Source organism: Saimiri boliviensis, chromosome 2 (genome assembly GCF_048565385.1).
Source record: "Saimiri boliviensis isolate mSaiBol1 chromosome 2, mSaiBol1.pri, whole genome shotgun sequence".
Taxonomy (NCBI): domain Eukaryota; kingdom Metazoa; phylum Chordata; class Mammalia; order Primates; family Cebidae; genus Saimiri; species Saimiri boliviensis.
The window spans coordinates 87,690,777-87,717,565 of NC_133450.1; the positions used below are offsets into that span (position 1 = coordinate 87,690,777).

The window sequence follows — 26,789 nt, forward strand, 5'->3', positions numbered from 1 at the left end:
GTCAGAGAAGCTAGGGTGATTTCTTGGAGTTTTATAAGGTTATTGGAGAGCAAGCTTAAATACCTTTATAAAAACAAAGTGACATTTTATGATTTACATGATTACTTAGAAATAACTTTATGCCTTTATTGATCTGGAGATACTGTTAAAAAGTCATTATGTGGCTATTTTTGATTTGCAATAGAAAATTTTGAAATATTTAATCTCTAAAGAGAAGTTTCTCTCAGCAACAAGTGAAGTTCAACTGACAATTTATCATGGGAACATTCCAATCCCCTATTTTCTCTCTCCCTTCTTTATCCCAACCTTCCCTTGAGTGCCTCCCCGATCTCACTCCTGATTATCTCACTCTCTAATAGCTGTCAGAGTCCTCCATAATGTCCACCTCAGATAAAAGTGTTTGGCATTACACAGGTGACCTAGATAACCAAAAACTGAAGCTGGCTTTGAACGAATTATCAGTGAGAGAAACCTAATCTGACTTGACCTTGCTTCTGACCCTACAAGCTAACTGCCTTTGTTTACTTAAAAAAAAAAATAGCAACAGTCCCATCACAGAACTAACCCCTTCCTTGCTCAGGTACTAAGATCTCCTTTGTAATGAAGAGTCATGAGGTTAGGATTATGGGAAGGGCCTGAATTTTGCTAAAAGGTAGGGGTATAGTTGAATGATAACCAGCCATTGTTCTAGGGGTCACAAGATTTGTAACTTCCTCAACTGCTCTTACAGATAAGGCCAAAACCTAAGACTGGATGCAAGATATTCTCAGACTTTTGCATTTTGACTACCAACTGGCTCCACTCAGACCCATGGTTCATACCAAGCAACTGACTCCCATCCAGAAACTGAGTCATCACGTGAAGACAGTTTGGACACTCCTTTGATTTCATCCCCAACCAATCAGCAGCACCCATTCCCTAGCCCCCTGCTGCCGAATTATCCATTAAACCCAAGCCTACAAGCTTTTGAGGAGGTGGATTTGAGCAACATCTCCCATTCTTCCACTTGGCTAAACTGGTGACTATTAAACTCTTTCTCTACTGCAGCACTGCTATCTCAGTGAATTGGCTTTATCTGTGCAGTGGGCAAGAAGAACTCTGTTGGGTGATTAAAAAACTACCCAAGGCTCAAAGGACTTAAACCTTAATGGTGGAATTTCAGACAGTATGATAGACAGTAGGAGAATTAATCGTAACATCCGACTACCACTATGTAGCCTCCCTGTTTCCCTGCATAGCAGAACAGATTTACTCTCTCTTAATCCAAGAGCAAGACTCAACTCATTCATGACATATAAAATACCCCTATGTATCTATGCAGACATTTTACTGTTTCCGTAGATCCACTGTTGTTTAACTGTCTTAACTAGCCAGTCATTATAGTTGCCAGGAAGATGGTGGAAAGCCTTTGCTTTTTTAATTTCAGTGATACAAAACTGTCTTCCTGTCCTTCATCCTCTGGCACATTTGCCAGAAGGTAACAATTATAGCTACTTTCCGTCATCTCACTACTGCTAACCCATAGAATTTGGAACCCTTGACCAGCATATAAAGTTCTAGAAATCTAATTTCACCTCTTTCCCCAAAAGGAAGAATATTTTTCAAAATGAAGTATTTCCCTCTATAAATAGTATATATATTTATTAAAAACATAGAGACATTATATGAAAGTATAAAATGGACAGTAAAACTCATCTATAATCTCACCGTATCACTTAGATATATTCATTGCTAAAATTTTGAAATACGATTTTCCATGTTTTTCCAAAAATACGATAGCTATCTATTGTCATGTAACAAATTACCCCAAAACTTAGTGGCTCAAACAATAAATATTTATCATTTCATACAGTTTCTGTGTGTCAGGAATTTGGGAGTGGCTTACCTGGGTCGTTCTTACTCAGGGCTTCTCATGCAGTTACAGTCAAGAAATTGTCAATGGAAGGCTTCACTGGGGCTACAGGATTTGCTTCCAACATGATACACCCTGGCTTGGTTTGGCAGGAGGCCTCAGTTCCTTGCTACATGGACCTTTCCACATACTTGCTTGAGTCATGCTTCTGTGGCAGCTGGCTTTCCCTAGAAAGAGTGATTCAAGATAGCAATTCAGAGGCTGAAATGTTATGCATACTTTGCCTCAGAAGTCACACCCCATCATTTCCGCACGTTACATTTGGTTACGTTAGTCAAACCTATCCAATGGTGGCAGGACAGGGAGACACAGGTAGTTGGGAGAAAAGGAAGTAAGGGTCACAGGAGGCCATCTTAGAGGCTGGCCATTAAACATATATACATCAAAAATTACATAATATTATGCATGCTGTTGGTGAAAAGCTGTTTTCACCCACTGGCTCATCATTATTCTGTCAGTCCTATTTTACATCACCATTTTTAATGGCTACATGATATTCTATTATATAGTATACTAAAATTTATTTAGTTCCATAATTTAGGACATTTAATTATTTCTAATCTTTTGTTTATAATGTAAAGTACTGTGATGAGCACCCCCATATGTTTATTCACACATGGCCCTTAAAATAAATTTAAATGACAGAAATATTGATACACAAGATAACTTATCTCACTTGTAAATCAACCCATAAAAATGACTGCATACGATTCCAAGGTACGTGGCCTTTACAATTATCCTTTTTAAAAAGTTTAAAGTAGATTTTAAAAAATAGCTTCTATTAGAGTTTTCAAATTAATTTTCAAATGTTAACAAGAGCTTAACGCAGGCTACCAAAACATGCAAAGTCCCTTGTTTTCTGTTTTAGGGTTACAATTAATGAGCAACTTTTTGTTGACTCTTTATCTGAAGGTGTTGTTAGACGTAGTTTGCAGTTTTTTATTCACTGAAAATGTGTCTCTATAAGGTAGATTTTTCCATTGCTTTGACTGTTTGCGATGACACTCTAATTCCTTAAATGGTGATTGAGAATATCAAGATGTAGGAATCGATTATTTAAAAAAGTACTCCTCCGGGCTGTTGTCAGCTTCTTGTCACAGATCAGGTGGTAAAGCACTAAGAACCTTTGATTTAGATAAATCTTGAATTTATTACAGACCTGATGAGCTCATTTTTTGTCAATTCAAAAGTGTCAAAAGATCTCAAAACTTCAGTCATCAAGTACATTTTGAAAGAGATTTTTGACACATAAGCCCAGAAAGGAAAAACTGAAGTCTCTATCACTCTGCTGCCATATTTATTCATCTAGTTAACATTTTGCCAAGTGGATTTAGGTCAATTTAAGAAACTGTAAATAAATGTTGATACATCATAACAGAAGTTATTACTCATATTCTAAGTAAACCACTGATTCTAATTTACTCACAATTTTGCAGTGGCATCATTCCACGGAGAAAATTAGATTTTTACATATCATAGCAAATCACAAAGCCAAAATGTCAACTTCATCTATCAGGCAATTACTTGTAATGTTTATTTTGGGGGGAATTTTCTACATATATTTGCTTAGAAAGCTGCACGGGTCCTCCAAAATAAATAAGAGCTATAATTCTTGCCAAAAAATCCACAGTTCCAGAGAGCCACTCATCAATTTCTAGCAGCATTAATGAGGAAAGGCACTGAGACAGTCATTCATATTGTCTTTATGATAAGAGTAACCTACAGGGCAAATCAAGATTAAGGACAAGGGCAAGACAAATGGTTTGGAAGACTCTCTCTGTGTTTCTTAATCAATCATCTGCATCTGCATTAACCACCTAAAGTTCCCATGGAGCACTAGAAGCTTCAGGGAGGAGTGAGAATTGGTACTGAAAATACCGCTGGAATATTTTTAAAGTGAGAATGGTCTCTTTGTAAATATAGAAGGATCTCATGTTCCCAAACTGAAAGGAAGATTCATTTTGGGTTGGGTAAGTCTTTGCTCTGAGGGTGTTCCTATGCACTGCGGGATTCCTAGCAGCGTACCTGGCACTCTCTTCCCAGTTGTGACAACCAAAAATGTCTCTGTATATTGCCAAATATCTCCTCTGGAGCAAAACTGCTCCTAGGTGAAGATGTCTTCCTTAATAGAAGGATGAACTCCTCTCTTACATACCTCACTCTTAATGGCCTCATGATGTATTGTCTTTCAAATGGCATCAAGGCAGGGACCATCCCCCGAGTTGGAAAACATGACAGGGATCTACCTGAGAAGTCTGGAACACCTTGACTTCCCCAGGCAGAATTTCCCCAGGATGTGTGTTTTTCACTTTGCTGCTACCACGTTCCACAGGTAGTGGTTGATTTCTATTTACCAGTTGACAGGACCTTGCTTAGGCAAGTTCAGGGTAGGTCCATTTTGGTGGGTCCATTTCAATTGGCCACATAGCAATAATAAGCCTTTGCTCATTTTTCTTATGATTTGAGGCTTCATTTCAAAGAGATATATTTCAAAATGATAAATTAAAGGGAATAAAATAACCTTAAATAAAAAGTACTTCTGCCTTGCTAGTTTGCAAGAAATGGCACATAGTTAGAATCTCCCAAGATGGCCACTGTACACGACCTTGGGCAAGAGATGTTAAAAACACGTTAGCAGGAGCAAAACCCGTTTTCCTCCTAAACAACAGAAAATAATTAAAAAGAGACCAAGCGCTTATTAACTTTTCCTCCTGACAATGTAGATTTGTTTCTCATTTGCTCAAAATTCTGTCCTTCTGTCTTCCATATGCAAGCACAGAAAAGATTCCTAACAATTCAGGGGAAAAAAGCACTAAGCTATTAAAATGCAGCACTCGCCTTGAAGTTTCTGTTGACCTAGAAGGTAGATTATGAAGGTAGGTTATGATAACATTTCATAATCTATTTCCTGTACATTTGACCCATTGAGAAAAAAAACCCTTCATTTTAAAAGAGGAAAGTAGATTCAACCAGATTATCATTTGGAATTGTTGCATCTCTAGCCTTGATGTCACAGCTTGCTCTTTTCCTTTCCCCACTCTTGACACTCACCAGCTCCCACTGATAGACCAGATGCCTGCAGAAGCCCCATCTGTGCCACTTTGAGCAGGAAATCTGAGACACCACCTTCCACAAACCATTCTGCAGAGCAGCGGAAAGCCTCAACCGTTCAGGATTCCCATCATCCCAAATGCTGCCCTCCTAACCGCCTGTTGACCAAGCAGGTTGCCTTTGGGAGGCTCATCTGCCACATCAGGGAAGGGCAGAATTCCCTCTACCTGGTCTAGAAATTTTCTTCCAGCCCCTGGCCATAGAAGAATTAAAAACTTCTTTCCAGAGTTCATCTTCCAAACCAGCCAGATGGTAGATAAATATGTAACAGAGCAAAGAGGAAAAACATACTTGCTTTTGCTTAATGAAATACTGATAGTATATGCTGTTGTCACAGGAAAGATTCACATGGCAACAGCAGATGAGCAAGGCACAATGTGATGGAAGAAAGCCTGGAGGGGGGGCTTCCAGTCTTCGCCTCCAATTTTCCTTGCACAGAAGACTGCAGGGAGTTCAGACGGCTTTGGGAGCTCAGGAGAAGTCAAGCAAACTTAAGGCATTAAACCCCAGCAAAAATAGTTTCATCCTCTTGGGATGACATTGGTTTGGTATTCTCTAGAGTGACTGCCTGTAAGCAAAATTCAAAATGTGGCAGTTTTGCTTGAATGGAGTAACAGAATCCTAACACCCGCTGTGCAGATCCTTCTCACAAGAAACAGCAAGCCATCCTCTCAGAACTTTCTGCTTGAGTTTGGTACCAGAAAAATGGATCTGTCTGTTACGAATTTGAGTGGCTTCTTTGTCAGAAAAAGAAAGCCTCCTGTGTGGAGAAATGTTTCCTCTTTTGCCTGAAATGCTAGGAAACACAAAGCCAAAATCAGTACCTAACTGTGAGAACACCATTGCCCCAGGTGTGGGGCAGAGGCGAGGCAGGGGGCGGGGTAGGAGGGCAGTCGCTGGATGTGCTTCCCTTAGATAATCTCTGTTTTGATATTGTTCTTATTTGTAAGAGACTTTTAAAAGTTTCAAATAATTTTGGAAGTATTTAGGACTCAAAATCCAACTTAAACCATAAATAACAACTTTGTATCCCTTCTAGAATTCTCTTTATCTATAAAGAAGCTCCCAGATAATCACAAGTCCCTTTCATTGATTTATCCAGGCAAGCCACCTAAAGTAAGTTTGCTTGGCAGTGTTCTGCCACTTCATTAGTCAGGTCCTCCAGAAAAACAAGCTAGATAAATAAAGCAGATAGGTAGGTAGATAGATATATAGATAGATAGATAGATAGATAGATAGATAGATAGATAGATAGATAGATAGACAGACAGACAGATAAATTTATTGTAAGATATTGGCTCCCACACTTAAGGAGACCAAGTCTCAAAATATATCCATTGTGAGCTGACGACTCAGAAACACTGGTAATGTAGCTGGAAGGCCGAAGAGCTGATGAGCCAATGATGTAGATTCCAGGCCCAGACGGAAAGCATGAAAACCAGGAACTCTGCGTGAAGGAGAAGATCGACCTCCCAGCTCAAGGGTTTGGTGCTGAAAGAGCAAATTTTCCCTTCCTCCATTTTTTTGTTCTATCCAGAGCTTCAACAGATTGGATGAGGCTCACCCGCACTGGACGGCCACCTGCTTTACTCAGTCCACCAGCCCAAATGCTAACCTCTTCTGGAAACACCCTCACAGACATACCCAGAGAACATGTTTAATGAGATTCCTGGGCCTCCTGTGATGCAGTCGAATTGACACGCAAAATTGCCTATCACAGCCACTCTAGTTCAAGTTATTGAAAACATTTATATTTGTATTTTTTTCTTCTCTTCCCTGCTTCATTTAACAAATATAGCATGTGTCATATGCCTCCAAAGTAGCAGGCCTTGTGCTATCGAGCAGAGAACAGAGGTGAGCAGAACGAGATGGGGACTTAATCTGGGGAAGCTTAGAGCAAAGGTGGACAAAGGACAATAATCAAAAAACCTCCCAGACAAATGAGGAAAAACACAATGCTAACACATGCCGCAAATAGTGGATGTATGGTACCATCAACGTACACATGGTTTTGTCATAGGGTAGACAATCAAGGAAGACTTCCATGGGAAAATGATGACTGAGCTAAAGGATGACTCTTCTAAAGGAAGACAAGAAGTTTGCTACTAATGGAAAAAATTCCATAGCATTTACAAATCATAGTATATTCTAAATGCATTCTCACACTTAATCTTCACTCATAATTTAACACATATTTATTGAGCCTCTATCACATGGCAGAGTAGGGGTGGCACTGGGATCTTCCTTTGAAAGAGAGAGACTGGCAGCATGTCAGGGTAAGGGACCTAGCAGAGAATCAGAGTAATTAACAAGGACGAGAATTTTGATATTTTTATAAATGTCTTAGTGGCATTATGGCTAATGCTATACTAATGTCATAGGAATATGAAGGAAACAGTCTCTCAGACGTTCATCAATTTCTGCCAGTTCTTTAGGTACTCTGGAGCCACATTTACTCACGTATGTTCCATTCTCAGAATCACTGAAGATTAATACTAGAAGAATCTTTTCAATCCCTGCATCTTACGCATGGGGGGAACCAAATCACTGTATCACTTTTTAATATGCTACAGGCTGGGTGTGGCGGCTCACTCCTATAATCCAGCACTTTGGGAGGCCAAGGTAAGAGAATTCCTTGAGGCTGGGAGTTCAAGACCAGCCTGGGAAATATAGGAAGACACTGTTTCAAAAAAAAAAAAGGTAATTAAAACAAACAATAAAATAAGTATGCTACCATTCAGATTTGTCACTAGGACAGCCCTTTTTCCCAGCCTGTCCAAGTTAAGGACTTTTTATTGCAGACACCATGGATCAAAATTCAAACATCATCCTCAGCAAATCTTGAGGGTGAAATTCTACAAATTGGTTTATTAACTGGACAAGTGTAACTTCTACCCACCAAACCAGCACCTTGGCAGAATCCGAGTGTGGCGTTTTGGCAACATAAGCAGAAAGTTCAGCAGCATTTGGTTCTGTGGCTACTTCCCTAGGACAGATGGAAACCAGTGCCAGAATGGCAGACAGAGCCAGATTCTTTTCTAACACAATCCCAACACTTCTCTCCCAAGAGAGAAATGTATGTTGTGGTCAAATAACCCAAAAACAGGATGGATTTTTTCTGATTGTAACGGAGGCCGCGATGATCACACTATTTATTTATTGGGCTATACCTGATCCCTAGGTTATGACCCATCTTCCTGTATTTCTGTACTCACTAATCTGAGTCTGAACTTAAATCAGGCCAAGGCAAGAAGGAATCATTTATATTTGAGGCAGACTTTTAATTTTCCTGAATCTTAAAGGTTATCTTCTTGAGGCAGTCATGCAAAAAGATAAAAGATAATGCACCAAAATAATCTGATCTTCAAGAAGTGAGATTACCAAAGATTATCAGCCTCAGGACAAGTGCCTGGATTTATTTTGTATGTGGCCATGTGTAATCTAAAGTCAAAAAATAATACAAGTGGATTCAAATTCATAGATAGTCATACATCAAAATGAACATACCACAGAGTCATTTAAAGGAGAAAAATACAGAACCATTAAGAATTCAACTTATTAATCTAAGAAAAAAGAAAACAGGAAGAGGGAAAAAAACAAATAATTACTGAAATACCCACAACAATCCAATAAATTAGTTATCATTCTCATTTTCAGTTAAAGAAATAGAGGCTCAGAGAAATTAAGTAATATATTTCCTAGACCCCAAGCTTCTTAAAGGCAAGGGCAATATTCTACTTATTTATTTCTCTGTCAGCCAGCCCCACATCTTCACACAGCAGTCGCTCCACAGCTAGGGCTTGGACATGGATCAATTTGACTCCAAATCCCAGGTTCTTGCTGGTCATGCTGTTTCCACAGCTACAGCAGTGAGAAAACACTGTTGAAATTCAGCTAGACAGGCCAGGTATGGTGGCTCACTCCTATAATCCCAGCACTTTGGGAGGTCAAGGCAGGCAGATCACTTGAGGTCAGGAGTTCAAGACCAGCCTGGCCAACATGGCAAAACCCTGTCTCTACTGAAAATACAAATATTAGTTGGGCATGGTGGTGGGCACCTATAATCCCAGCTACTCAGGAGGCTGAGGCACAACAATCTCTTGAACCTGGGAGGCGGAGGTTGCAGTGAGCCAAGATGGCGCCACTGCATTCCAGCCTGGGCGACAGAATGAGACTCCATCTCAACAATAATGAAAAAGAAATTCATCTAGACTACAAATAAATCAAAAAACAGCTTTCTGATTTTCTCAGTTAGACTTCATAAACATTTACTGAGCATCACTGTGTGCTTAGCGCCATGCCACACATCATAGGAGGCACACAAAACATGGAAGGCACAGTGTTTACGTTAGAAGACTTTCCATGCCAGCTGATGAAAACACTCCCCATGATTTACAGGCGAGTCAGAGAAACACTTAGAGGAAATGTGCAAGCACATGCAACGTGGCCAAACTACACAAAAGAATGTTGAGTGACATAAAAGAGAGAAAGAAACTTTTGTGGCGTTAAACACGGAACAAGTGGAGTCTTGAACCTGGACCTCTTGGGAAGGGTGGGTAAGAGAGAGGGTACTGCAGCTGGAAAAGTGATTGAGTGACGGTGGGTGACGGGGAAGGGGAAGCTCTGGTCTGCTGAAGTCAGATTCTTATGGCAGGGTAATAATTCTAAATCAGAAAGGGAGAACCCAAGGTTTGTTGCTGGGGGCCTTGAAGCAGCTTGAGGCAGTTGGGATCAACCTGAGAAGTTCTCCTATGTTGTCAAAGGAGCTTGCAGGCACAGTTGCAGAAGATAGCTGTGGTAATACCACGCAAAGCAGAAATCCGTAGAATGGTAGAGGCAAGAAAACACAAAAGTTTGGGATGACAGCGAAGGGAAAATTCATCAAATTCTTCAGAGAACTTTGGTGACTGCCACTCATGTAGGTTGATCTTTCATTTGTGTGTGTGTGTGTGTGTGTGTGTGTGTGTATTTATATAAACGTGTGTGTGTTTATATATATATATTTTCTGAGACAGGGTCTCACTCTGTCACCCAGGCTATTGCCGTTTCTTCAGAGAACTTTGGTGACTGCCACTCACATAGGTTGATCTTTCATTTGTGTGTGTGTGTGTGTGTGTGTGTGTATGTGTGTATTTATATAAATGTGTGTATATATATATATATATATTTTCTGAGACAGGGTCTCACTCTGTCACCCAGGCTATCGCCGTTTCTTCAGAGAACTTTGGTGACTGCCACTCACATAGGTTGGTCTTTTGTGTGTGTGTGTGTTTGTGTGTGTGTGTGCTCATATATATATATTTTGAGACAGGGTCTCACTCTGTCACCGAGGCTGGAGTGCAGTGGTGCATTTTAGCTGTTATGGCTCACTGCAGCCTCAGCCTCTTGGGTTCAGGTAATCCTCATACCTCAGCCTCCCCAGTAGCTGGGACTGCAGGCATGTGCCACCATGCCTGGCTAACTTTTTTATTTTTTGTAGAGATGCAATTTCACTAAGTTGTCCATGCTAGTCATGAAGTCCTGGGCTCAAGCAATCCACCCACCTCTGCCTCCCAAAGTGATAGGATACAGGCATGAGCTACCATGCCTGGCATCTTTCAGATGTTTTATATTGATTCACAAATGTTTTGGTAACATGAAAACAGTATCATAACTTGCTATGTCAGAAACAAGGGGAAACAGCTTTCCAAGAAATTCAGTCCATTTCTTCTGCCTTTTGGAGTTCTTGGGAGTATCATGTGCATAGCTAGTTCATATTCTCATAATTAAAGAATGCTAGAAGTGGAAGAGATCTCAGAAACCATCAATCAGTCCAATCCCCATATTTAGAAAAGATGACAATCTTAACCCGGAAAGGTTCTGTGCTCTTCCCGGATCACAGTTACTTAGTGCCATTACATTTATTCCCCAGGCCAGGGTAACAACTGCTCAGTATTGTTCCATAATCTGAGTTCAGTTTAGTAAATAACATTGGCCCTTAAACAGACAGATGGAGCATTGCACCATAACTCTGTTGTCAAAAACTTTCTTCTGCTCCTGATGTTTGACGTCAATTTTCCCTTTTTATTAATATTGAGAGGTTGGCCAGGCACAGTGGCTCACATCTGTAATCCCAGCACTTTGGGAGGCCAAGGTGGGTGGATCACCTGGGGTCAGGAGTTCAAAACCAGCCTGGCCAACATGGTGAAACTCCATCTCTACTAAAATTACAAAAATTAGCCAGGCGTGGTGGTGCTTGCCTGTAGTCCCAGCTACTCAGGAGACTGAGGCAGGAGAATCGCTTGAGCTCGGAAGGTGGAGGTTGTAGTGAGCCACTACACTCCAGCCGGGGCAACAGGGTGAGACTCTATCTCAAAAAAAAAAAAAAAAAAATTTAGAGGTTGAGAATTACATCTTATTCATTATTGCACATCATCACTAAGCACCACGTCTGGCACACAGCAGGTATACAATACGTTTTTGTTGAGTTGAGCTGAATTTGAATCACTGATTTTCACTCTCTTGCTCTCAGGAGCTTTGGTGACATACTTCATTTTTTAAAATAAAAGAATCCTCAGATCATTAAACCAGAAGGGACCAAAGAGATTAACCCCTGCTCTAAAAATGAAGACACTAAAGCCCAAGGAAGGTAAAAGATGAATCCCAAAGACAGCACTCAAGCTGAGTTCCAGAACCTCTTTTCCAGATTACATAATTTGCTCTTTGGTAGAAAGTACTGTATAGTTTCAATATTTCCTTGTTGGATAGATTCTAGAATATCAGCTGTTAAAGGGGAACAAAAATCTACAGAGCAGTTTGTGCTCTTCTATGAAACTCACAGCCTGTGAGCAGGATAATGAATATCTTAGATGGCTAAATGATTCTGTGACAAATGATTTCAGGGAAGAATTTCCCACTGAGCATGGGTTTGAGCTCATTTTGAAAACATTCCATTAGTAGGAAAAACTGATTCTCAGAGAGGCAGTGAAATCAAAGCTGGAAAAAGCCAAGACGCTTGGTGCCACAGAGTTAGATAGTGGGTGCCACAGAGTTAGTGGGTCCAAAACTGTACAAATCAATTGCTCTAGTTTACCCTCCAGCCAACAAAAATGGCCCTACCCTGACCCCCTGCTTACTCCCTGCTAACTTGTGACCTAGGAGAACCAAGTGTGAGCCTGAGACCAGCGTAGGCCAACCTATCACTGGAACTGGGAAGCAAAAGTCCCCCATGTGTGGCTGCATGTGGCCAGAGCATCCTCTCCTAACACAAAGAGCTGGCCATTAATCCTTCCCTGTAGAAGGTCAAACAGAGGCTGCCCTGCAACGCTCTGCTGGTTTCATTCAAGTTCCACATGGCCGTGGCCCTAAAACTCTCTTTGCACTGACAATGTCTGGTGGAGGAGTCATGGGCCGAAGTGGTTCTAGAAGCCACTTGGTCAATGGCAGGGCACTCACAGGAAGTTTGGCTCTTAACTTGGAGGCTGTATTAGTCTGCTAGGGCTGTCATAACAAAATAGCACAGACTGTTTGGTGTTGAACTACAGACATTTATTTTCCCACAGTTCTGGTGGCTGGAAGTCCAAGACCAAGGGGTCAGCAGGTTTGGTTTCTCCTGAAGCCTCTCTCCTCGGCTTGCAGATAGCTACCTTCTTGCTGTATCCTCCCACGGCCTTTTCTCGGGGTGTGCACATCCCTGGAGTCTCTTCCTCTTCTTATCTTCTTACGAGGACACTAGTCATATTGGTTTAGGGCTCCACGCTTATGATTTCCTTTAACCTCAATTATCTCCTTCAAGGCCCTATCTCCCAACACCACCACATTGAGAGTTAGGGCTTACCTATGAATTTGGGGGCACATCATCTAGTCCATAACAGAGGTAAACCAGCCTCTCTACTTTGCAACTACTTGTGTGTCTCTTCTTACTGCTACCTAATTTTCACTAGTCTTTTCTCAAAGAGACATTTATGATTGATTCAGAAAGCAATGGGAAAAAAATCATCTGCTAGTGGAGTTCTTAAGTAAAGCTGTTAAAACTGCGATGGAAAAAAAAGAAAACATAAATATAAATCACCTTTCCAGAAAGAATAAAAGAGTATTTGTATTACACTCTGCCAGGTCGGGGGCATAAACACACAAACACATGAAGGAGAAGCAGCCAGGACGTTCTCTCAACAAAAGTGAGCAACTTTGCAGCAGGCTGCGGAGAGCAAGCCTTGTCTGCCTGATTTACACAGGTACAGAGAGAATGGTCTGTAGGCTGCGAGCCTGCTCAGCCAAACGCCCATGTGTGCATGAAATTAGAATGTCAACATTTGATTCATGCTGCCAAGCTGTGACTGTGAAACAAATTATGTCAGTGGGTGGCAACTGCAATATTAGTCTAAGAAGATAACATTTAACTATCAAAAGGGGCCCAGTCTTCCAGCCTTCTCTCTTTTATTATTTTAAGATCAACATTGTTAGACCTAGATGGGATAAAATTCTGAGACAAAAGAAAACGGGTCCTTCAGGGCACAACACATGATAATTCAGGAGATGTTTGTGCCTAAACCTCTTGTTGAAATCGAGCAGTCGGGTAAGGGCAATGATGGTTCTTACAAACAAACTCCACCCACTCCACTGAGTTCAAAGTGGATAACTGTGTCATCCGTGGGATGAACAAACCGCAATTAAATAATCTGCTTCTTATAAAGCAAGCCTTTGATTCCTAAGATGAAGGAGCTAGTAACTTCATCCTTCAATGCATTTCAGTAAAGGAAGTGGCCAATACCTTGAAAAAGACAGTGAGCGAATTCTTTCAACTAACTTCCTGGGTTCCACACAAAGTAATTTCGCCAGAGTGAGGTCTGCGCAGAAGTTTGTGTTGAAACCTGCTATTTTCTACTCAGCTGATTTAAGCTTGTGCCTGTTTAAAATAAATTTTAAATATGTGGTTAAAAATTGCTAAGGAATTTTGTGGAAAAGTAGGGGTTTGGTCGGTGTGTATTTTTACTTTAAGACTTTCTTGGTGAAGCTACGGCCGCCTGCCACTTAGACTTGACCTAGGCGATGACGATTTTGCCATGAAGTGAAGCGCACATCTGTCTCCATTTGAGGCCCACTTCTTTAACCAGCAATACGGCAAAACATCAATTTGAAGTTTTATTCCATTACAAACACCCATGTAGTTAAAGTTAATGCTGTGAAAAATCCAACTTGTAGCAGTGAAATGTTTATAGAAGGAGCATGCGCTTGGCTGTTAAGCCAGGCCAAGATGACACCACACACGATTCACGTGCAGAGACACTGTGGAGAGGTTTTTTGGGGAAGGGACGCAGCAAGAGACGAGTGTCGCTTAAGAAAACTATTCGCTGGTTTAAAACAGTTTTAATTCTAAAAATGAAGATACCTTCGCATCTCCTCACGGTTAAACATGAACATCCCTTTGGACTTCCTGCATAGAATAATGATCTCCATTTTTTCCTGCAGTGATTCTCACTTCCCCATTCATAGGAAATTATGTTCAAAACTTGGGGATTGCAGTTTGCCTCTTATGAAAGCACAGAGCAAAGGCCCAAGGCTTTTGTCAAAGGGGAAACATTCTTAGAGTATGATTCTTTAACACAGCATTCCTACTTGATGAAGAGGAATGTGGAGAGATAAAACCGTAAAATTCATCAGTAAATCTTTTGGCGCTATCATTTTAATACCAGTTCCCTTATACCAGACAAAAGCAACACCACGGTAAGATCATTAGTAGGTTGATTTTGGAATTGCTTTATCTTGTTAACTAGGGCATACTTCTCAAGACATTAACAAGCAGTTCTTCTTTTTAAGGCTCGGTGTAGTAGGATATAAACTGACAAAGGAGCGAAACAGATTTCTCAGAACTAGGACATTGCAGGGCAGCAAGCCCAGAATTTCGATTTTGTCTCCCATACATGGTTCGATGAAGGTGGGCATGTAACCCACTGATCTGGTCTTTGCCTACATGTAAAATCCCTTAGCGGAAATACTCTCATTGTCAGAGGTGTCTGTGAAAAAGCTGCATGCATGGAAGCCCTCTGAAACAGATCATTGTCAAAGGGAGAGGTGTGAGGTAAAACGCCTGTCTGACCCACCAGTCCGGTCTGTTGCTTCAGCCATGGCTATTGATGCAGAAATGAGCTCTACTCCTGCCTCTCAGGCAAGAATTTCCACTTTGAAATTTCATTCATTCTGAAAACACCCCTTGGTTAGGCCATATTTCCTTTTCATTCAGTTGATGTCAGAGCCCGCCAGCCACTTTAAAGCTTTAAACTCTTCACAACCATGTAACACATTCTGCCATTTATTTCAAAAACAAGTCACAGATGGAAGGGAATATTTTCTCTCGATGGGGCTATTGCAGCCTTGTAACTTCTCCATCCTCTGAAAAACACAGAAGAAGGTTGGCATTATCATCCGCAGTTAACTGTCAAACGCATCTAATGTTTCATCAGGAGAACTCGGGACAAAACTGTTCTCATCACACCATGTCAGGGAAGGAAACTGGGGTTCTCCACCAAGTAGGGAATTAACTTTCTTCTTTCAGTCAGAGATGTAAAAATCAGGAGATCAGAGAATGGAATAAACAATATTTTGATGTAAACAGATGATCAACATGAGAGGAATGACCGTCTGGTCACCCGGGGGGTTTATTCAGTTAACACTTCCACCCCTTAAAGACAATGGTGTGCAATCAATGCATATAGGGCCTTTCAGGCTCGTTGCTAAGTGATACGCAGTGTGAACAGAAAAATGCCGGATGTACAGAGGACAGCTCCAGACCCAGGAGAGATCAACACCCTCTGATGATATTTTAAACTTAATTCAGTTCCCAATGAAGATTGTGACAGGTTCTGTGGCCAGAGCAGAAAAGATGTTTGCACTTCAAAATCCAGCTTCGTAAAGTTGCTCTACCGTGTGCAAAGAATGTTTAATTTGGTAACAAGTGAATCGTGGCCCAACCAGTATTTGGTTCAAATAGGAAAAGGCACCCAGCAGGGGCATCCTGAATATTCATTTCTTGCAAGGCACAGCAGTCATCTCACAATCTCCGCTTCAGTATCAGAGCTGCTCGTTTGTCTCAGATTGTATGTGCATTCTCTCATTTTTTTCATTTCTAAAATCTATTTTAGGAACAGCCCCTGAAAGCCATTTTCAACAGGTTCTTCAGAAATTCTAAAGAAAGGAAAGAAAGTTGAATAGGATCACATCACCCCATACAACCATGAAAACCTGTTTTGTGGGGCATTCTTGAAACCAGCCCAGAAGCTCTTAAGAGTTTTTGTATTTATTTACCCATTTCTTTCTCTCCCTTCTCTATCCCTCAATAGATTTTTATATTCAAATGCAAAAGATTTCCATGTGCCCTAAAGATCCATTTATGTATTGGTTTAGAAGATCAGGCCACGATGTTGAGAAATGCAACTTTTTCATAAACAGATGTTTACAAATTCAGTCTTTGTGCTAGGAAAAGCACACTCACCACAAAGAGCTTGTTTTCCGTATTTGAAGGCAAAAACCCTTTGGAAAAAAACCTCTAAGGTCCAGAAAGCGTTAACCTCAGGTATATTGCTCCTCAAAGTCACTTCCCAGAGTCATCTTACCAAACCTGTCAAATGTTTTCCTAGCAAGGCACTAGCTGATTGTACATCCCTTAGGTTTCTGCCGACAATAAACACTTGGTTACACAGGCTCTGAGAGCTGTGTAGACAGGAGGTGAGGGGGAACACAATCCGCGCAGTGAATCCAGGAAGCACTGTTCCCCTGGCCGAGCACAAGCCTTTAAAGAGCCCAAGTCACATACTTTTCAGTGGGCAGGTTTGTCTTCTTTCGTTCGCAAGAGTTTGGTCTCTTTCTTAAACCAATCGGACCCCGAGAGCATTTTGTCTAGTGGGCTACAAACTCCTGAAGCCAGGGTGTGTTCACATAGATTGAGAAGAGGGTGGGGAGAGGAGCTGACTTCTTGACATTTTTCTTCCTGTCTCATCCCATGAAGCTAATTTTATTGGGTTGTTCCTGTCATGTTTAAGCTCCAGGTAGTAAGGGGGAGACTAAAGGCAGATGAAACCACACAAAAGCGCTCCCAGGCCTTGTTGCCTTGACTCACGGAGGGTGGTTCTCTCTCACAGAGGCATGGAAGCATTGTAGGGGCCATGAAGAGCCAGCACAGAGAAACACACCAGCAAGTGATGACGAGGCTTGCACTGAGGCCGCCTGCCGCAGCCCCCCTGCTAGCCGTGACGTTCACTGACCAGCGTCCAGAATCAAATCCATTGCAAACTTCTTCATCATGTTCAAAAATGGGAAAAGAGGTTTTTGAGCCTGGGTCAGCAAAGTGAACGGGCACATTATGAAAAGGCTAAGTAGACGCCTTCGATGGGTTTAGGTTAACAATCAGGCCCGGCTCCTGATTGAACCTCTCCGTCATCCTTGCAGCAAGAACAGCCGAACGCTGGCTGATGGGCAGAAGAAATTTCTCTCGTAAGAAATAACTGTGAGGCCACAACGACATACTTGTCTATCAAAAGGTGCAAAATATCAAATGGACTGTGAACTGAAAATTCGCACAATTTTTCTAGAGGTATGAGAAAAGGTGTAACATTTCCCTTAAATTCCTAAAAAAAATCATTACAGTGTGTTCTTTATCGTTATTGCAATAAGCAAATTGCTTTGCATGTCTCTTCTGAACCCAAGTCATCGCATGGAAATCCATGAAGATGCTTTCATTGTGCGTCGTTCAGTGGCATGGATGAGAACAGCAGGCTATTTGAGCAGCAGTTCAGGGTTTTAGGATGTGGATGAATCTCCAGCTCTCCGGATAGCCTTGACCTCTCAATTTCTTTGTATGTAAGAGTATGGTCTGCAGAATCACTTGAGACAAAGATGACAGGGCCGACAGCTTGTTTATCCAGTATAAAGATGATGGTGCTCTCCCATCCTGCGGGGAGAGTGTGCTTTCTACTTTTTTCTGGTGTTTGTGCAAAGCCATTCACACTGTTTCTCCTTGTCCCTCTTGTGGCCAACAGGCTACACTGATAAACTCCAGCTGTGTAAGTGAAGACATCTATAGCTACAGAAAGAGAACAAAAGTATCGACACCACACTAACAGCGGCCTATGATTTCCAAATCTTTGCCGGCTTCAGTGTTGACCGGAAGACATGGTTGCTTAGGCCGGGCCGTTTCAGGAGGTAGAACATTAGAGCATGCTGTGACACAACACAGCTCGAAATAAAATAACCATAGGACAACACAGCCCAAGGCAGGACTGCTAGATGTTTTCTCTGTAAATGTATAGCCACTAGTATATTTTAATTAAACTATGAAGCTAAGCCTGATTGTCTATTTTCAAAACGTCCCACTAATATATTTAACATACGTTTGCGCGTTGTTTATTCGCTTTCCCTTAGACAAGATCATTGCTGAGCTGGGGGCTCTCATCCCTGCGCTGAACATTAGAATCACCCAGAAGAACTTTAAAAATCTACAGTGGCCAGGCCCCACATCCAAAATTTCTATTTTAACTGGCTAGGGGTGGAACCCAAGCAATAGTATTTGTTAATGCTCCCCAACTGAGCCATGGTTAAGGGCTGGAGTTATAGATAATTAAGTGGAGGAAGGTCCTGAGAGAAGAGGCAGAATTTATGGGAGGAGCATGTATAATGGGGAAAACCATCCATTAATTTCTATTTTATGTAAATGGAGAACTCAATGCCGTTATTTAATCTCAGCAGCAAAACATCTTTGTTTAGCTCAAGGATGGATATATTCCACAGGAAGGTAGTTGAGATCCATTGACTTAGGTGACTGGAAAGAGACTCCCAGAAACGGGAAAGCAGCTGTTGGCCACATTCAGAAGTATCCCATGGTGGGTATGAACATGCTGCAGAAATGTAGAGGAGGAAGAGGAGCGGTCGGGCATCATGGAAGACTTCCTAGAAGAGGTGCTTCTTGAAACGGGCCTAGAGTGAAAAGATTCCCAGAGAGCAACTATGAGTGAGGCAAAGGGAGCTAGTTAGATATAATCAGGGAATTCCTTTTCTAAAGTCCAAGGCCTTTCTAATGAAAAGGAGCAAAAGTATTTCACTTTTTTACCTTGCTTTTTTTCTGCTTCCAAAATACAAAAGGTAATAAAAGGTAATATTTACTGAGTATTCACTGTGTGTCAGGCATGAGTCCAAGAACTTTTTTTTAAATCAGGTTTTTTTTGTTGTTGTTGGTTTGCTTGTTTTAGATGAAGTATCACTCTTGTTGCCCAGGCTGGAGTACAGTTGTGTGATCTTGGCTCACTGCCACCTCTGCTTCCGGGGTTCAAGCGATCCTCCTCCCTCAGCCTCCCAAGTAGCTGGGACTACAGGTACAAGCTCTATGTCTGGCTAATTGTTTTGTATTTTTAGAAGAGATGAGGTTTCACTACGTTGGCCAGGCTGGTGTCTCAATCTCCTGACCTCCAGCAATCTGCCCACCTCAGCCTCCCACGGTGCTGGGATTATAGGCATAAGTCACCATACCAGGCCCCAAGAACTTTTCACTTAAGTCCTTTGCACTTAAAACACTGAACTGTCAAAATAGCTTTATGAAATAGGTACTGCAGTTATTATCCCCATTTTGCAGTGGAGGAAACTGAGTAACACACAGGTAAAATAACTTCCTCAAGATCTCACAGCAACTAACTGGCTAGTGTCTTAACTTCTATTCTTCCTCTTTTCAGATATGGTCTTCGACAGAAGCCACCTTTTCCACCAGGTACCCATAGCTCACCGGCAATAGATGCTGTTCTCTAGAAGCAGGCCCATCCACCATCTAAACCCAGCAGCTCTGAGGCGCCTAGACCCAACCAACTATGGCCCATGGTCCACCGGAGCTTCAGCAAGAGAAAAATACCATGGTTCAGTCATTTTCTCTAGCCACCTAATCTCATCCTACATAAAAACTGTAGAGCGGTCTACCCCGCTTTATAAAAATTATGTGATAGAGGTATCGATTACACCATTCTTTTTTAAAACTTTCTCTCTAAAGCACCAAGTTACTACAAGTTGTGAATTCTGAGTGACCTGGCCTAAGGAAGCCAGCCAAAGAGCATTTAATACATGTTTTTAAGACTGCCTTAGAGAGTTGGGCATGGTGGCTCACGCCTGTAATCCCAGCACTTTGGGAGGCTGAGGCGGGGGGATCACCTGAGGTCAGGAGTTTGAAACCAGCCTGGCTAATAATGGTGAAACCCCATATCTACTAAAAATTCAAAGATTAGGCGGGTGTGGTGGTATGCTCTTGTAATCCCAGCTACTGAGGAAGCTGAGGCTGGAGAATAACTTGAACCCAGGAGGTGGAGGTTGCAATGAGCCAAGATTGCACCACTGCACTTTAGCATAGACGACAGAGCAAGACTCCATCTCAAGAAAAAAAAAAAAAAAAAGAATGCCCTAGAGAATTGATACGGCATAGACCAATGAAATCACTTTTTCTTCCTCTTACTCAAATCAGCTAATTCAATTTAACCGATATTTATTGACCACTAGGTATGCCTAGGGTTAGTCATCTGAGAAAAGAGATAACACAGCCACACAAGTTACTCTAACAGAAGGCAGAGAGAGAAGTATCACAAGGAAAATATCAAAAGGCAGTGGGCATTTGGAGCAGTATGAGAGGGAAGTAGAGATGGATGGCGGGGTGGGGGTGTTTCCTGGAGGAGGCCATGGAGTCGAAGGATTTCAAGAAAGAGAGGCTTGCGGGAGGAGTGAAGGGGCAGTTAATTCTGTTGAGGTGAGGGATCCAAAGTCACCTTTGGTTGCCTGTGCTGGAGCTGAAGACCAGCCGGCTGTACAGGAAGCCCGGGAAGAACAAAGATGTTCACTCCCAACTTCCACATTTGCACAGGCCATGGAGTTGGGGGCAGGGAAGCTCTAAGGTCGTTCGTACCAAGTAGCCAATTTACAGTTATGGTCACACTTGAGTCAATTAAAATGTTTTATAAGCAGGAATTTGAATCTCTTACCTTCATTAACATTTAACAGTAAATGGGAGAAAAAAGGTAAATAAAATATTATCTGGCTTTTTAAAGGTCATTTCAGACTGAGCGTTACAAAATGTGAGCTGAGAAGGGCGGGATGGCGCTTTGTGTGGATTGAGTACCTGGAGCCCGTTCTGCGTGTAGATCTATAGACGTATCTTCCAGCACGGGCAGGAGGAGAGATCTCATGGCAGGTATGGCAGTTGAGGTGTTCAGAAGTGGATTAATTATCATCAGAACATTTGGGGCAGGTCGAGGGAAGGAGATCTGACAAGTGAGAATTTTTTTTTTTTTTTTTTTTTTTTTTTTGCTGTGGATCTCAGGTTATAAATCATTTCGGGGTATGCAGCACTGTGTAATTACTCCTATGATCAACACCTGCAGCTTAACAACCTTAGGCTAGAAACCCAAATTGATAAAATAACATACCTAACCATTCCCCCAAAGGAAAGAAGCGTGAAGGGAACCCTGTGCCCAGGTCCCAGAGAGGACACAGAGGGCCTCGGGGAAGCCCTAGTCAGAATCGGGAGAGGCCATTCTCATGCCCCAGGCTGTCTGTGGACATTTTACATCAAGACCTGCTGTTAGTGAAAGCTAGAAGCAGACACATCATAATTTGGCAAGGATATAAACAGCCAAGTTGAAAAGAAGTTCCTTGTTTTCCCATTTTTCAAGATGTAGAGCCAGAGGTGATTAAAAAGCCATCCAAAAGCTGCGCGGTGAATATTTCAACCTAACATGTCACTCCAGTAGATGAGACCTAAAGTGCGATCTGATCCTGGAAAGGCAGCAGGAAGCCAGGATGTTCCCATTGCAGGGAAAAGACCTTTCTTGAAACTCTTTCATCAGAATAAACAAACTAGAAGGAGAAGCCTTCTTAGGGTTTTCTTACTGATGGAGTTTCTGAGATTCTGAGGTTCAACTGATCACTGTCCTCCTTGCCCTATGTGAAAGATGGAGCAGGGAGAAAGGGTCACTCTAGACCTGGAGATACAGATCCTAGCAAGTGGCAACTTTCCCTTTTGAAGCAGTGACAGAAGACATAGTCTTACTCAAATGAGTAAGAGCTATTGGATTAAACTCCCTTCCTGGTTCTTTTTCACCAAGAAGACATTTGACTTGACCGCATCTGAAAATAGGGGGGAAATGAATTCACAGCAAAATAAATATTTCCTAATTTGAAATAAACATTGGTAATCACAGTGATTGTGTCCAAAGCACGATGCAGCTATACAAATAGAGAACAATGTTAGAAGAAGAAGAAAAAGAGTATTTGCCTATATAAATATAAATCCAGAATCAGATTTTAACGTGCTGAAAGCGTCTGCTCTAGTTCTCCAACGTCAAAAGCTTCTGCTCAGTGTCCCTCTAGCACTAACCCAATTAGCAGCTGAAGAGATGGCCTTCCTTTCGTCCAAAGCTGAAGATACATATTACAGCCTGTGACAATCGTGAGGATCTGTTCTAGTTCAATTTAACAACTTTATTTTGCATTTGATCTGGCAAAGCAATGAGGAAAACGTTTCTAGGAGATGGTAAACCGCCTGATTCCGTTACCTTTTCTTGTTGCAGAGTATATACAAGGAAACTCCCACCCACCCTAGTAAGTCTGGGGAGATTACTGAGCCTGAGAAACCATCATCATCGAGGTGTGCTAAGACTGACTTGGAGGTAGAGAGATAAGATTGTGCCCACTTTCCATGTCATATAGAAGTCAACTTTCTCTGTACGATATATAGGAAACATGATATAACAGATATGATATATATAACGCTATATATACATTTGGGCAATCGACACTTAGATACCTGTGCTTTCTGGTTTTTTCTGTTTGTTTTTGAGACAGAGTTTCGCTCTTGTTGCCCAGGCTAGGGTGCAACGGCGCGATCTCAGCTCCCTGCAAGCTCCGCCTGCCAGGTTCAAGCGATCCTCCCAAGTAGCTGGGATTACAGGCATGCACTACCACACCTGGATAATTTTGCATTTTTAGTAGAGACAGGGTTTTACCATGTTGGCCAGGCTGGCCACTCCTGACCTCAGGTGATCCAGCCACTCTGGCCTCCCAAAGTGCTGGGATTACAGGTGTGAGCCATGGCACCTAGCCTGTACTGTCTGTCATCCAAAAAGTTGTCATATTTGGCTCCTGGTAACCACAGAAACAATCGTCTTTTAAAAAATATATTGAACACACAGCCAAAGTGAAGGTCTGTATTTCTGCCTTAGTAAATGTCATCAAAGTTCAGTCCTTTGAGTGAGAACTGCATGAGGTGGGGTGGTTTTGTCTCAAACGCAGAGAATAAAGCTGGGCTCCCAAAGAGAATTCAGTCTTCCCTAGTCTCTGTTATATCAGCCTATATTTTCTTTCAGTGAATCTGCCCTCTCTCTCAAAGATAATTTGGAAGTAAAACGAAATGATGATTTATCACTACCAACATGATGAGTAAACCACAGTTTACTCCTTGAAAGAAAGCACTGGAAGAAAACTTAGAGATCCACGAGCTCACCCCCAGGGACACGTGGAATGGGGAGAGAGGCTGTTGTGACAATGGCTGAACTGTTGTTGTTCTGTTGTCCTGGATCTGTCCCATGCAGTGAAGAATCGCATGGCCTCCGTGAGAAATGCCAATCCCTGATGAGGAAACCAAGGCCCATAGTTGAGTCTTACATTCAAGCTCCCATCTCTCAGTTCATAGTCACTGCTTCTGCAGTTACAACATGTTTTTTTTAAAAAAATAGATAAATGTAGATATCTCAGGGTTGCCCATGTTCTCCTTCACAACTGCCTCTGCTAAGCAGCTCTAAGAAGGTCCATTGTTCCTGCATCTCCACCTTCTTCTTGACACAAAATATCATAAGCCCTTAGCAGCAACTCACACCTGAATTTTGCTGTCCTTTTATGTAAAAGGCTCTTCCCTTGTACGTAAACTCAGCAGGAAATTTCAAACCGCTCCACAAAGACGCCCGATTCAACCAACACCTATTGAGCACCATGTATATGCTGGGCACTGAGCTTGTTGCCAGACAATACATTATTTCATTTAACTGCAACTCAATCCTATGATGCAGGTACTAAGTCCATTTTACAGGGGAGAAAACCAGGGCTTTGAGGGGCTTATAAAAATCGCTCAAGGGCTCATGCCTAGTAACTGACCCAGGTGGCTGTATTTCCAGTCCCATTCAGTTCCCCCATGCCCCTGTTTCCTCTACACATCAGTTTCCTCCTCCTCAATGACTGGATAGTCACAGAAAACGCTTTCTTTCCCATGCTTAAGGTTCGTACGCTCTATCAGGGGGGTGAGGTCACAGAAGAGATGAGTAAGAAGACTCACTGAGACAGAATTTCTAGTAACTCCAGCCACATTTCCAGGTGAAAATGGTAGGCTCCAGTGTATACACATGTGATTCACTTGCCATGAAACAAAAACACATCCAAGGTGAACTGAAATCTCCTGAGAGTTGGTACAGAGGAAAAATCAATGATGAAAGCTCATGGCCATTTACAAGAACACAGTCTCAGTCTCTCTCTCTCTCTCTCTCTCTCTCTCTCTCTCTCTCTCTCACACACACACACACACACACACACACACACACACACAAACGGTTTACAGTAAACACACTGAAATGGTTACCAGTCAGGGCATGCAAGGGAACAGAAGTGAGGAGCAAAGGAAAAAATAAGATGAGAAGTGTCATTAACTTAATTAACCATCTGCTCCTGAGGTTAAAATTTTAAGGTAAGTTCATGACAGCTTACCAATAAGTAGTCAGCCACGCATGGTGGCTCATGCCTGTAATCCCAACACTTTGGGAGGCTAAAGCAGGAAGATCATTTGAGCTCTAGAGTTCAAGACCAGCCTGTGCAATGTGACAAAACCCCATCTCTACAAAAAATTCAAACATTAGCTGGGCATGGTGGTACATACCTGTACCCCAATTACTCAGGAGGCTCAGGTGGGAGGCTCACTTGAACCTGGGAGGCAGAGGTTGCAGTAAGCCGTGATCGTGCCACTGTACTTCAGCCTGGGTGACAGAGCAAGACTCTGCCTTAAAAATAAAAATAAAGGCCAGGCGCAGTGGTTCATGCCTGTAATCCCAGCACTTTGGGAGGCTGAGATGGGCAGATCACGAGGTCAAGAGATTAAGACCATCCTGGCCAAAATGGTGAAACCCTGTCTCTACTAAAAATACAAAAAAAATTAGCTGGTTATGGTGGTGCATGCCTGTAGTCCCAGCTACTTGGGAGGCTGAGGCAGGAGAATTGCTTGAAACCGGAAAACAGAAGTTGCAGTGAGCTGGGATCAGGCCACTGCACCCCAGCCCAGTGATTAAAGCGAGACTCCAGACTCCATCTCAAAATAACAATAATAACAATAATAATAATAATAATAATAAGTGAAACAAAAAGTCAATGTAGATGACTCAATAAATATTATAAAATCCCTAAACCTGACAAGTTGTGACTTAGGTATAGGAACTAGCAAGAGAAGGGAGAGAAGACAAACTCTCCTTTTGCTAAAAGGGGAGGCCTCCTTAAGAATTTCATAATTATGTGCTATTGCTGTTCATTAATTGCAAGGAAACCAGCCTCACTCCAGCTGCCTTGCCTGCTGGGAGGGCATGACAGAATTACTGACTCACATGAAAGATGGGCACTGGCGGACGGCACCCATCAGCGTGCCCGATAGCCGGTATGAGACTCCAGGTCAGAGACGGCTGCCTGGATTCAGACTGCATGTAATTAGAAGCTTTGCATGGAATAGAAACTGACCCTCACCGTCTTAGGCATGTCAGAGGCTGCTCATTTGAAGCACAATTCGTAATTGTTTTTCCTTTGTATAGAAATCATGAAGCCTGGCAAAATAAAAAATAAATACCCTATCACGTGGCCAGTGTTTAATGTGCAAAGGTTTTTCTTTGGCTGTGCAGTGACTGCACACAGGCGCGCGCGCACACACACACACACAGAGGCAGAGCAAATACTCTGATGAATAAAAATGTGAATTTGAGGGCAAATGAGGCATGAAACATATTGTCCAATAAACAACAAAAAAGAAGGTCATACTAAATTTTTTATCTAACCAGATTGGGAAGCATTTGAGCTATGAATACTCAGCAAGAACAGACTTTCAAGGAAGTTGCATTTCTAATCAATACAGAGGGCCAGTGTGTATTATTTTGTTACCATGCAGACATAAAGAAGCCTCAGATCTTACTGTCCTGTATTTTCAAAGGTAAGAATCTGGGAAGATTTAAAATATCTAAAGACACATCCTTGATCTACCATGAGAAAATAAAATACACTGAAAATATTTCAGTAATCATAGCTCTTTTTTGAAAACGTCTTGTCCAAGAGGTTCTTACATTCCCAAAGTACTTTTTTGTCCACAAACCTCCTTCAAACCCCTCTTGAAAAGTGGAAAGGGCAGATATTATTTGCTCCATTATCCGAATGAGGAAATCAGCTCAGAAAGTTCAAGAGATTTTCTTGAGTTATTGTGGTCAGGGAGTAGTAGAGTCCAACTAGGATCTGATTCATCTGACTCTGCCAAGCTGTCAGTCCGGTGGTTTAAAAGAACCACTATATTTTCGGTGCATATAACAGATCAGAACAAAAAGAACAATGAAAATGACTATCTATCTCCGAGAAATCTTCCATTCCATCCCCAGCCCACCACATACACACCCAGAAGCATCATGGACAGAAAGAAAACAGATTCTTTCAAGATTCCCAGACCAAACAGTGCAAAGTGAATAGGTTTCCAGCCCCTGCCACT

The 26,789-nt window shown here is 41.9% G+C and overlaps 1 long non-coding RNA gene across 1 annotated transcript in view; it reads right to left on the minus strand.

The window, feature by feature from the left end:
- The window catches only part of LOC141583612 (uncharacterized), a 442,534-nt gene that overhangs the window by 158,350 nt on the left and 257,395 nt on the right, over positions 1-26,789 (minus strand). The window contains exon 5 of the long non-coding RNA XR_012516287.1: positions 1,886-2,079. This is a non-coding gene — a long non-coding RNA (uncharacterized LOC141583612). The remainder of the gene's footprint in view (positions 1-1,885; positions 2,080-26,789) is intronic.